Raw genomic sequence first — 12,500 nt, forward strand, 5'->3', positions numbered from 1 at the left:
AGACGTTTATCATGTTCTGTCCCGCTCATTATTACCTAACCCAATCAAAAAACATAAACAATGCACCACGCGTCTGAATGTTTTGGTGGATTTTTGGAGACAAAACATCATTTTTCGTTTGCTGAGGCTCTGTCCATGGTGTTGAAAGGTGCAGTCACTAGGTGTGCTAAGCGCTGAAGTAATTGTCCCCCATCCTGATGAAAACACCTATGGTGCGTGCATAAGCGCATACATGTGCGTGTGCATGAATGTGCGGTATACTTAAGGGTCCCGGTTTGGGGGTTTGAAAATGTGGTCACCCTATACACGCAGAGCATACCAGTACATTTCTTTTTCGTTATATTTTTCTGTGTATTTGGAAATTGTCATTTAGCACCGGCAACACAATTCAGCTTTAACTTGCTAGCTAGCCTGGCTAGCATAACTGGCACAGCAAGCTAGCATAACTGAAAGGGATTTTCAAAACACATTGTGCAAAATGTGAACAGCTTCCAGAATTCAAGTCACAGGGCAACAGACAGTAAACTGACAAAGATGTCCTGCCTTCTGGTGAATTGGTTTATATGACAGTATTTATAAGTACTCTCTCTCTCTCTCTCTCTCTCTCTCTCTCTCTCTATCTCTCTCTCTCTCTCTCCCATCATCAGCACGTTTAGCCGAGCGCTTCCAAACATTTTAAATATAAAGTACTGTTAGTATATATAACAGTAGATGTGATATTTCCTCTGATGTTGTTTTGTTTACGTAGTATATAACAATGTCCTCAGTATCTTGTAGGTAAGCCACTCAATTTAATTCCTTCCGAAGGGTTTTTTGTAGAAAAGAGGCCGGTTTCTTCTGTGCCAGTATACTTTGTCTCTCTGTAATGCAGATAGTGGTCTGATCTGGACTGCTGGAGGCCGGCAGGAGACTCTGAGGTGCAGCATCTATCCAGTGGGTTCAGTGTGCAGGCTTGTAACAAAGCAATGTGAGCAATTAGAGCAATAAACTGGTGCAATAAAAATACTCTCTGAAGGATTCCTCAGTTCATGCTAATTGTTACTGTTGTGTTTGTTAGTAAGTTCCTTGAACAGCTCAAAGCGCTCTATATATATCCAGTTCTCTTCAGGAGGCTTTCCTGGCAAATCTCCTCATCTAATGTGAACAGAACTGAGCTGTTTTTGTGATCACTGGAATAATTTTTTTCCAGTTTCAGATGGACGTTATAAATGTGTTATAATGATAATGATATGATATGATGATGATATAATGATGAATAAAATTCCATGAAATTGGTTTTAAAAGGGCAAAATTGGCGTTGCTCTGAGTTGGGGCGGGTAGGGAGATTTTTTTTTGTTTTGTTTCGTTTTGTTTGTTTCATTTTGTTTGTTTCTGCAGGATCACAGGGATATTTGTTCCATCTAATGTCAGGCTGCTGTGACCTCTGACCCCTGACCTCCTCACTGTTGGTTGCTTGCAATGTTGCTAATATAGGAATTGAAGTTTATATTTGTTATATTATATATATATATGACTAAAATGAAAAGTGTAAAATGTGCAAGAGAGAGGGAGAACAGATGGAGCGAGAGAGAGAGAGGGAGAGAGAGAGAGAGAGAGAGAGAGAGAGAGAGAGGGAGAAAAAGAGAAATTTGAACTTAAATCCTTCCCTCCTGCAGGAGTAAAAGTGTCTTTCGTCTTTCGTTCGTCAACATCCTCCTTCTCATCCATTTCTAGCCGCCCTGAGGAGGCCGGCGAGAAAAACTCTCTCTCTTTCTTTCTCTCCATCTCTCTCTCTTTTCTCCCACCATCCATCTCTCTCTCTCTCTCTCTCTCTCTCTCCCATCATCAGCACGTTTAGCCGAGCGCTTCCAAACATTTTCTGCAGAGCAAACAACAAACTCGCCTCGAGTCTGTTTCACCTGACTTGCTTACACCGACACACACACACACACACACACACACACACACACACAGGGTTTTCCAGTACCTCCAGTGTTTTCTCTCTTTTGATCCCTCCATCCCTCCGTCCTAATTTGCTCTCGTTTCCAAAGCCGTTGGATTAGAAGGTGGAGGAGTTTTTCCCTCCAGCTGCTTGATTTTGTGGAGGTTAGACAGTTTTCAAACAGTTGTAGGGTGTGTGTGTGTGTGTGTGTGTGTGTGTGTGTGTGTGTGTGTGTGTGAGAGAGAGAGAGAGAGAGAGATTGTATGTGTGCGGAGTGTATGTGTGTGCGTGTAAGTGTAGGTGTGAAACTGGGTTATATGTCTGCAAGTGTGTGTGTGTGTGTGTGTGTGTGTGTGTGCGTGTGCGGTGTTTACGTGAACTTAAGTGTCTGTGTGCAAGCATATGTTTGCAAATGTGTGTATGTGCATGCGCAGTGTATGTGGAACTGTGTGTGTGTGTGTGTGTGTGTGTGTATGTGTGTGTCTGTAAGCATGTGTCTAAATGTGTGTGGGCAAGTGTACTGTGTACACATATGTGTGGCTGTGTGCATGTGCATGCATGTGTGTGCAAGTGTATATATGTGTATATATGTGTGTGTGTGTGTGTGTGTGTGTGTGTGTGTGTGCAGCACATGTAAGGCTAGTTCCATCACTTAGAATCTTCCCTCTTCTTCCATTCCACTTTTATCACTGAGAATACAGCAGGAAGAAGAAGATGGTGAAGAAGATGATGAAGATGATGATGATGATGATGATGATGATGATGATGAATGGAGGTTTCCCACCCACAGCTCTATCTGTCAGTCAGGACAGACAAAGAGAGAGAGAGAGAGAGAGAGAGAGAGATAATTATACCTGCTTCACAATGGACTCCATCACCTCAGAAAGATAGAGGCTTAATTACTGTGTTCAACCTGACAGATACTGTTTATGATGGAGGGAGAGAGGGAAGAAAAGAGAGAGAGAGAGAGAGAAGAGGGAGGAAAAGAGAGAGAGAGTAGGGAAGGAGTCAGAAACGGAGGGAGGAGGGGAGTAAATGACGGAGAGGAGAGAAAGACAGAGCGAGAGAGGAGAATTAATGAGAGGGAGGGAGAAATAAAATGGAGGGAGGGAGGAGAGAGAGCGACAGACAGGGAAGAGAGAGAGAGGGAAGGAGGGAGGTAGGGTAGGAAGGATGGAGGGTGAGAGGGAGGGAAGGAGGGAAGGAGAGTTAAAGAGGGAGTCAAGGGAGTGAGGAATAAAATTGAGGGAGGAGAGGGAGAAAGCAACCGATAGGAGGGAAGGGGGGAAAAGAGAGAGTAGGAAGGAGAAAGGAGAGAGGGAGGAGTGGGAGAGGGAGGGAAGGAGGGATGGAGTCAGGAGGGAGGAGAGAGAGGAAACAGAGACAGAGAGGAAAGACAGAGAGAGAAGACTGAGGAGAGACAGAGAGAAAGAGAAAGACAGAAACAATGAGATGATAGGATGATGTAAGACAGAGAGAAAGACAAAACATAGTAAAAGAGAGACTGATGAAGGGAGGAAAGTGTGTGAGAAAGAGAAAAGGAATGAGAAACATGAGTCTGAAGATGAAAAGATAACTCATGTTTCTCATTCCTTTTCTCTTTCTCACACACTTTCCTCCCTTCATCAGTCTCTCTTTCTATGTTTCTGTCTTTCTCTCTGTCTTTCTCTCTATCTCTCTCTGTTTCTGTCTTTCTTTCTCTCTGTCTCTCTCTGTTTCTCTCTCTGTCTTTCTCTCTGTCTCTGTTTCTCTCTTTCTCTCTGTCTCTCTTTCTCTCTCTCTCTGTCTCTCTCTGTTTCTCTCTTTCTGTCTCTCTCTGTTTCTATCTTTCTCTCTCTGTCTTTCTCTCTGTCTCTGTTTCTCTCTTTCTCTCTCTCTCTCTTTCTCTCTCTGTTTCTCTCTGTCTCTCTGTCTCTCTGTTTCTCTCTGTCTCTCTGTTTCTCTCTGTCTCTCTGTCTCTGTGTTTCTCTCTTTCTGTCTCTCTCTGTTTCTCTCTCTGTCTTTCTCTCTGTCTCTGTTTCTCTCTTTCTCTCTGTCTCTCTGTTTCTCTCTTTCTCTCTCTCTCTGTTTCTCTCTTTCTCTCTCTGTTTCTCTCTCTGTCTTTCTCTCTGTCTCTGTTTCTCTCTTTCTCTCTGTCTCTCTTTCTCTCTCTCTCTGTCTCTCTCTGTTTCTCTCTTTCTGTCTCTCTCTGTTTCTATCTTTCTCTCTCTGTCTTTCTCTCTGTCTCTGTTTCTCTCTTTCTCTCTCTCTCTTTCTCTCTCTGTTTCTCTCTGTCTCTCTGTCTCTCTGTTTCTCTCTGTCTCTCTGTCTCTGTGTTTCTCTCTTTCTGTCTCTCTCTGTTTCTCTCTCTGTCTTTCTCTCTGTCTCTGTTTCTCTCTTTCTCTCTGTCTCTCTGTTTCTCTCTTTCTCTCTCTCTCTGTTTCTCTCTTTCTCTCTCTGTTTCTCTCTCTGTCTTTCTCTCTGTCTCTGTTTCTCTCTTTCTCTCTGTCTCTCTCTCTCTGTTTCTCTCTTTCTCTCTCTCTGTTTCTCTCTTTCTGTCTGTCTCTCTCTGTTTCTATCTTTCTGTCTCTGTTTCTGTCTCTCTCTCTCTGTCTCTCTCTCTCTGTTTCTGTCTTTCTCTCTTTCTCTCTCTTTCTGTCTGTCTCCGTTTCTTTCTTTCTCTCTGTCTCTCTCGCTCTCTTTCAGTTTCATAACTTTATTGGCATGACTGTTTATCAGACAGAATTTTGCCAAAACAGTTTATAAAATGTCAATTTTCAAACTCCAACAATCACCAGTTTATCCATTCAAACCATATTTAGATGATTCATTGGGTTGAAAACAGACAGTATTATACAGCAGCACTTCATCACTAATGTCTTTATTAACATAACAGTTCCAAAATTGAGAACATACAGCTATACACATTCAAAAGCCAGTATGAAGTCTCTCTCTCTCTCTCTCTCTCTCTCTCTCTCTCTCTCTCTCTCTCTCTCTCTTTCTCTTCTCTACTTGTTAATCCAGGCCTAGTCCGCCCTCCTCTCCTCTCCTCTCCTCCCTCTCCTCTCCTCTCATCTCCTCCCTCTCATCTCCTCTCCTCCCTCTCCTCTCCTCTCCTCTCCTTTCCTCTCCTCTCCTCCCTCTCCTCTCCTCTCCTCTCCTCCCTCTCCTCTCCTCTCATCTCCTCCCTCTCCTCCCCTCTCCTCTCCTCTCCTCCCTCTCCTCCCTCTCCTCTCCTCTCATCTCCTCTCCTCTCCTCTCCTTTCCTCTCCTCCCTCTCCTCTCCTCTCCTCTCCTCTCCTCCCTCTCCTCTCCTCCCCTCTCCTCTCCTCTCCTCTCCTCTCCTCCCTCTCCTCCCCTCTCCTCATCTCCTTTCCTCCTCTCCTCCTCCCTCCTTCGTTCCTCCTCCACTGTGTTAATTGCAGCGAGGAGGAACTGTTGTTTTAAATTTAGCAGCGTTAATAAGGTCTGTTAATTACATTGTTAACGAGGTAGAGGGAGACACCACAGAGGTGTGTGTGTGTGTGTGTGTGTGTGTGTATGTGAGAGAGAGAGTGTGTGTGTGTGAAATCTCCATATCAATAGGGGCCTCCTTCATCTCCCCCTTAGGAGACTGTTTGTGTGTGTGTGTGTGTGTGTGTGTGTGTGTGTGTGTAATTGTCTCATCAGCATCATCATCCCACTTCCTCTTGTTTCCTCTTCCTGTTGTTCAGCCTGTTCTCTGCTGCTATTTCAGAGATGGTAACTAATAGTTCTGGTGAGAGAGAAATTTCCACCCTTTGGCATTTAATAATAAACTATTTGCATATCATTGTTCAGAACAAAGTGCTTTAGAGGCTATAAAACAATAATAGGCTAAATAAAACCCAATAGACGCTTTGCAGTTGCGTCACCAACCTGCTACCAGCAGCTGTGTCTTCATCATGGAGGAACATTGGAGAATTGTCTGTTAGTTAATAAAGTGAATAAGTGAATAAAAGTGAATTCAGCTGATCAGCTTGTTGTGGTGTGGCTGTAGATCCATTCAGTAACGTTCTCAGTAAAAGTGAATAGTGTGATAAGGTGGATTTGGTTACTGTGACACAGTAAACTGTCTTGTCTAACGCTAGCTGCTACTAGATACGTTAGCTAGTATGCTAATCAGATGTGTTAACAACAAGACAGTGATGTTAGCTGACCAGATAGGCCGACTGTGTCTGTAAAAATGTGTTTTAAGAAGTGATTTAAAAGATGACACAGTTGTCAGTCTGTTACAAACATGAAGACATTGAAGCAAAAATGAAACGTCCACCATCTGAAAAATGTGACACCTAATCTTACAGATTGGTTGCTGCTGTGATGGTGAAATTGACTACAAAATATGACTGAAGTTATCATCTGACTGAAGGCCTTTGCTTGCAGTATTGTCACATTTAACTTATATCTTTGAAATACTGCTCAATACCAGGCCCTGTCTTAAAGAGCTGCTAATGCTAAAAAAAAATGTCATTAGTCTGTGTGTCAGTGGAGAGTTTTAGTGTCCCATGATGCTCTAAATGCTGCTTCAGAGGCTTTTCCCCCTGACAAGACTAAAACTCTGGAGGAAACACTGAATACTTTAATGTTTTTGACATGAAAATGGTCAAAAAGATACTGAATATCACCAAAAAAAAAAGAAAGAAAAACGGCTATCAGCAGCTTCAGTGCAAAAACATTGATATTGGTTCTGGCCTTCAGAAACATATCAGTCTATCTTAATTTGTAGCATTTTGAAATGAAAGCTGGTTTGTATCGCAGCAGTGGGTTTCCTCTGGGCGTTAATCTGCGCTGGATGAGATGCCAGACACTGATCAGCTTAGCCTCAGCAGACTGCATTGATGTCTAATGAGATGATTTCTCATTAGTGTTATTTCAGCGCTGCGCTGCCTCAGCCCCGCTGCCGAGCGGCTGCAGCCTGGAGATCAGCTAATCTCCTGAAGAGGAGCGCTCCTCATATCCAGTCTGTCTGGATTCTGGACTCATGCTGCACCTGAACCTGCAGGCTGAGGCAGTCTGTGATGGGACGTCCTGACAGTAATCCCTCCAGTTAGCATTTGGTTTGATTTACATAACCTGTATGATGCAATGTTAAACTATGTAGTTAATAATAGCTAATAACTTTATTTTTATAGCACTATTCATGCATGGAATGCAACTCAAAGTGCTTTACATAAAATAAATGGATTAAAACAATTGTAAGCAAAAGAAACAAAGTCAAAAATACAAGCAAAAATAAGACAGACTTTGTCTTGTAAAATGACTTGGAACTTGGACTTGGATGTCTTGGAACATAGATGAATGGAAGTTAGAATAGAATAGAATAGAATATAACAGAATAGAATAATAAGAATTAAAAAACAGTATTTGTAAAGTGCTTTTCAAGGTGCTCAAAGACGCTTCGCAGCAAAAAACAATGTCAAAAAAAGGAGAAAGAATTACAATTTAATAACATGAAATCGAAAGCAGAAAGATAAAATGACTCATAGCAATATAGAAACAACGATAACAACCATGAGATTAAAAAGAACAGCTGAAACAAGCTTCACTTGACTGTCGTTCATGACCTTTGACCCCTTGAAACCTGTTAAAAGCTAAAAGATGTTCATTTCTTCTTCCCTGAAAAGCTTTTTGCAGATACGTGGGTTTTAATCCAACAACAGCAGAATATTATTTCTAGTTTTGATAAGCGGCACTCTGCAGCATCCAGGAGCATTTTGGCGTCGTCACGGCGACCGGAGGAAGGTCAGAGGTCGCTGTCAGTCACTGTGAAAAAGCATCCAGTGTGGTTAGTGAAGTCTGAGTCCCTGCAGGGTCTGACTGCAGCATGTAGCAGCTAATGGAGGGACACACACACACACACACACACACACACACACGCACACACACACGCAACCTAGAGCTCACCGTTTTCTGAGTGAGTCACTCACACATGCACATACATACACACATTCATAGACAAGACACACTCGTTCATACAGACACACACACACACACACACACAAAACACTCAAGCACACACACTCGCTCTTTTGCATTCTCTCAAACACACACACACACACAGACCCTGGAGGTCACCGATTTCTGAGATAACTGACAGTGTCGCTCTTCTCTCTCTCTCTCTCTCTCTTCTCTCTCTCTCTCTTCTCTCTCTCCCTCTCTTCTCTCTCTCTCTTCTCTCTCTCTCTCTTTTCTCTCTCTCTGTCTCTATCGCTCTCTCTCTCTCTGTCTCCTCTCTCTCTCTGTCTCTTCTCTCTTTCTCTCTGTCTGTCCCTATCACTCTCTCTTCTCTCTCTCTCTCTCTCTCTCTCCTCTCTCTTTCCATCTCCTGAACTCACTGACTGAATTGTGAAGTTTTTATTTTTCACCTGACATTATGTCACCTAAATTCAGCTCTAAATTCCGTCTACTGGGAGTTGAATAGTAAACATTGTCAAAACATACTGCGACGACATTTCATTTTACTTTACTTCACTTTACTATTGTACTTTCAGTAAATTAATGCAGAAATGCTGATTCTCACACAGCAATTTCAACCACAGACTAAAATTCCAACAAGTAGCCGTGTCCTTCCTGCCATGGCACTTCAAGAGCTGTGAATACAAAATGACGTGTTATGAAAATCCTTCACTTTGTTTTATTTGAAATTAACGAATCATTCCCTACATTTGACTACAGCTATTTCCTTATTAGTGATTCAGGAAAACCATTCGCCAAACTCCGAGTTCCCAAGTAGAATTTAGCATCTGAAAACTGCTGAAAAAAACTCAGCTTACTGTCTTTCCCATAGAACATGAATGCACCATGCTATACCAGAATAACTGGACCCGAAACGTCCCCAGATATTATTCACAGTATGACATCACTGTTCTCCTCTCTGTCTCTATCTAGACATTAATCACCTTTTGTCTTCTTTCCCCTACTGAAGCCTCTTAAGTTTGTCCTCGCTGCTCTCCGTACCTTCATTAGCATTATGGGTGTTAATGGCTGCTAACGCTGCTCTTTGATTGGTTAACAACGGATAATTGCAGCCATTCAGAAAGGTTTCCAGATAATGGTTGCCAGGCAGGCCTGGCAGCCTTTTAACAGGACTTTAACGATTTTAACGTCTCTCTCTCTCTCTCTCTCTCTCTCTCTCTCTCTGTCTCTTCCTTCATTGTTTTTCTCTCAGCCAATCAGAATCAGTGAATTTTATAAACGGTGCTAATTGCAAACATGAAGAAGTAAAAAAGGGGAAATGGGGGGGAGAGGGGTATCAATCCCATAATGCTTGCTGATGCTGGTTTGGGGGGGGGGGGGGGGGGGGTTGTTTCTCAAGTGAAAAGCAACATGGAGAGTGGAAGTTGGGGGTGTGAGTGTGTGTATAAAAAGTCAGTGAATGTGTATGTCTGTGTCTATCCGTGTGTGTGTGTGTGTGTGTGTGTGTGTGTGTGTGTGTGTGTGTGTGTTAGGGGGGCCCAGAGGTCTTGCTAACATGCTAAGTGGCTAGTAAAGACGGAGAAGAGAGGAGAACGAGCTCCTCTGGTGATTGGAGAGGCCGAGCTGAGAGCGTTTCTCTGTCTCGGCTCCTCAGCCGGTTGACGGACAGCGTTTCTCACTCAGTGTCTGTGTAGCTCAGAGGAAACATGGCCGCCAGGAACCTCGCTCTCTTGTCTCTTCCAGAGGAAACGAAGCCTGACAGCACTCAAGGGGGCAAAGGTTAGAGCCGAACTTGTCAAAAATACAAAACTAGAAAAACACCAGAACTAGCTGAAAAGACAACTGTTCACCTGTTTACCGGCCGGTTTGCTGGAGGAGACACGACTGGAAACAGGAAGAAGTTTGACGGTGGAAAGTAAAGTAAAGTAAAGTAAAGTAAAGTAAAGTAAAGTAAAGTAAAGTAAAGTAAAGCGGATGGTTCAACTCATTACAAGAAGTTTTCATTTACTGAACCGTGAGCAAAACCCGAAGCTAACCTGAAGCTAACTGTTTCAGCTGCTAAACTGAAGCGTTAGCTAACCTTTTCATGAGACCAACAGGTGAAAATGTCCAGTCCAGTTCCTGCTGCTGGACCAGAATCCTTTACTGGAGGAGGAACCTGATCTGAACTGGATTCCTGTCAGAAACATGGAGGCTGACTGTTACTAGCATTCAGAAGTTTTACTCTGCCCAGTGGCTTTTTGATTTTCAAGTGTTTCCCATTTGAAATAATAGGGCTCCAGAACGGGTGCCATGTTGCACACCGGTCCATCTGGTTCTGTTTCTGCAGAACACCCAAGGCCACCGATCTGTTTCTGCTCTCTCTACTCATTATTATACATCAGAAATGGTCTGTTTTAAAGAGAATTAGGAGATTTATTACAAACTGTGTGTGTATGTGAGAGAGAGAGAGAGAGACATAGAGAAAGTGTGATCAGTGCTCATATACAGTCAGCTCCTCCAGGATTTGTTTTTTTTAATGTGATTATTGCGACCAAAAAAGCAGAAATTTGTGTTGGGTTTTCTCAATAAACTGTGACACAATTGGCAGTTATAGGTGTTTTTTGAAGAAAAATTGCAGGAATTGGTAAAAATCACAAGTGGCATTAAATAGCTGTGCGTGTGAGTGTGTGTGTGTGTATGTGTGTGTGGTAGTCTTAACCTCAGATGAAGTAGTGAAGTGGCGTCATTCAGCCGTGGAAAATACAATCCTTCCCCGGCAAGGTTGGGATTCTGCGGCCAGGAAGGACAAGGGCTTTAAAAGCACACACACACACACACACACACACACACACACACACACACACACACCATAAGGCCAGGTCTGGCTGCAGACAAGAGAACAACATGAGCCTTAAAAGCTCTGCTGCTGGTGGATCCTGGCTGTACAGGTCAGTCCATTTACACACACACACACAAACACACACACACACACACACACACACACTCACATGACACACACACACACACACACTGACATAGACAGGCACTTGCATACTCATGCACAAAAATAAACACACATGCACGCCAACACATACACACAAATGCATACAGATAAACATACATTTACATAAATATTTTCACACACACACACAAACACACACACACACACACACACATACAGACCCAAACACATGCTTGCAAGCACATTCACACAAACAACATTAACAATCCAGAAACAAATAACCTTTCTTGGTCATGGAAACACTCACTGGAAAGTCCTGGAAAAGTCCTGGAACTTTCCTCCCGTCTCGTCTGTCTGAATTCATTCAGCAGCAGAATGTTCCTCCTCAAGTGTCACATGTCCATAGAAGGTCTGAACCGCAGCGTCGGCCCCTGGAACACCGAATTCTTGGAAGACGGCGGCTTTGAAATGCAGTTGTGTATTGTACGGTGTCATTTGGGTTAAAGTGTGTTTTCATTTGTGGATGTGAGCGGCGTCGGAGCGTTAGAGAGACGGATAGCTTTGTTGTTGACGGCAGACAGCTGTGGGACGGCGTGACGTCACCGCGAGCCGGGACGCTCTCTGACTCTTTGGCTTGACTCCTTGACGGATTAAAATCAAGATGACAGTTATGGTTTCATAGATGGAGATAAATGTTGTTGTTGGATTTAGATCCCAAACTTACTGGAAGCTTTAATAAACCGAGAATAAACCAAGTGTTGGGGAGATTGTCCCATTGGTCATCTGAGCTGTTAAGTGATGAGAACATAAACACCAGAATCATCCATGTGTTCCCGGTAGATCATTGGCTGCCATGCTTCATGCTAACACTTTAGCATAAACTATTCATAGTATTCTGTTACATCACCACACGGCCATCAAACAGCCAATGAGCTGTGTGTATTGTAAAGCAGCATATTGGTAGGATATGCATGTGACATGATGGGAATACTATGACTACTGAGTGCTAATAGGCTTCATGCTAAAAGTTTTAGCATACACTAGTAGTCTCCATGCTAACACTTTAGCATACACTGTGTTGAGTGATAGTGGGCTCCATGCTAACACTTTAGCATAAAATATATTGAGTGATAATAGGCTTAATGCTAAAAGTTTTAGCATACACTATGTTGAGTGATAGTGGGCTCCATGCTAACACTTTAGCATAAAATATATTGAGTGATAATAGGCTTAATGCTAAAAGTTTTAGCATACACTATGTTGAGTGATAGGCTAATAAAGTGGCCAATATTCTATATTCTGCTACTATTTGCTGCTGCAACGGCCCAGTTTCCCCACATTAAAGATTCATCTTATCTTAGTTGAGAATGACAGGGCTTTTATTGTGAAAGAAACCCAGTCATTTCATATTAAGAGTGAAGAGAGGAGTGGGAATTCTATCCAACTCTAGTCAGAGTTGGTCTGAATGGGAAGGTAAGCGGGGGGGGGTGGGTGGGTGTCAATAACAGTGACAGCGTGTCTGTGAAATCTCATTGGCCGGCCCCCTGCGGTCCCCAGGTGTGTGCGGCGCTGATATACTTCCCCATGTCATTTCCTGTCACTTTGCTTTCTCTCTGCTCTGCTCTCTGCTCTGCTGTCGCTGGAGAAGAGACCAACAGAGCGTGAGAAACACCGTGAAGCTTCAGATCAGAGAGCTCTCTCTCTCACACACACACACACACA

At 43.1% G+C, this 12,500-nt stretch overlaps 1 protein-coding gene across 1 annotated transcript in view; it reads left to right on the plus strand.

Moving 5' to 3' along the window:
* The window catches only part of LOC139923228 (neural-cadherin), a 153,962-nt gene that overhangs the window by 96,412 nt on the left and 45,050 nt on the right, over positions 1 to 12,500 (plus strand). The window lies entirely within an intron of this gene.

Source organism: Centroberyx gerrardi, chromosome 12 (genome assembly GCF_048128805.1).
Source record: "Centroberyx gerrardi isolate f3 chromosome 12, fCenGer3.hap1.cur.20231027, whole genome shotgun sequence".
NCBI lineage: Eukaryota > Metazoa > Chordata > Actinopteri > Beryciformes > Berycidae > Centroberyx > Centroberyx gerrardi.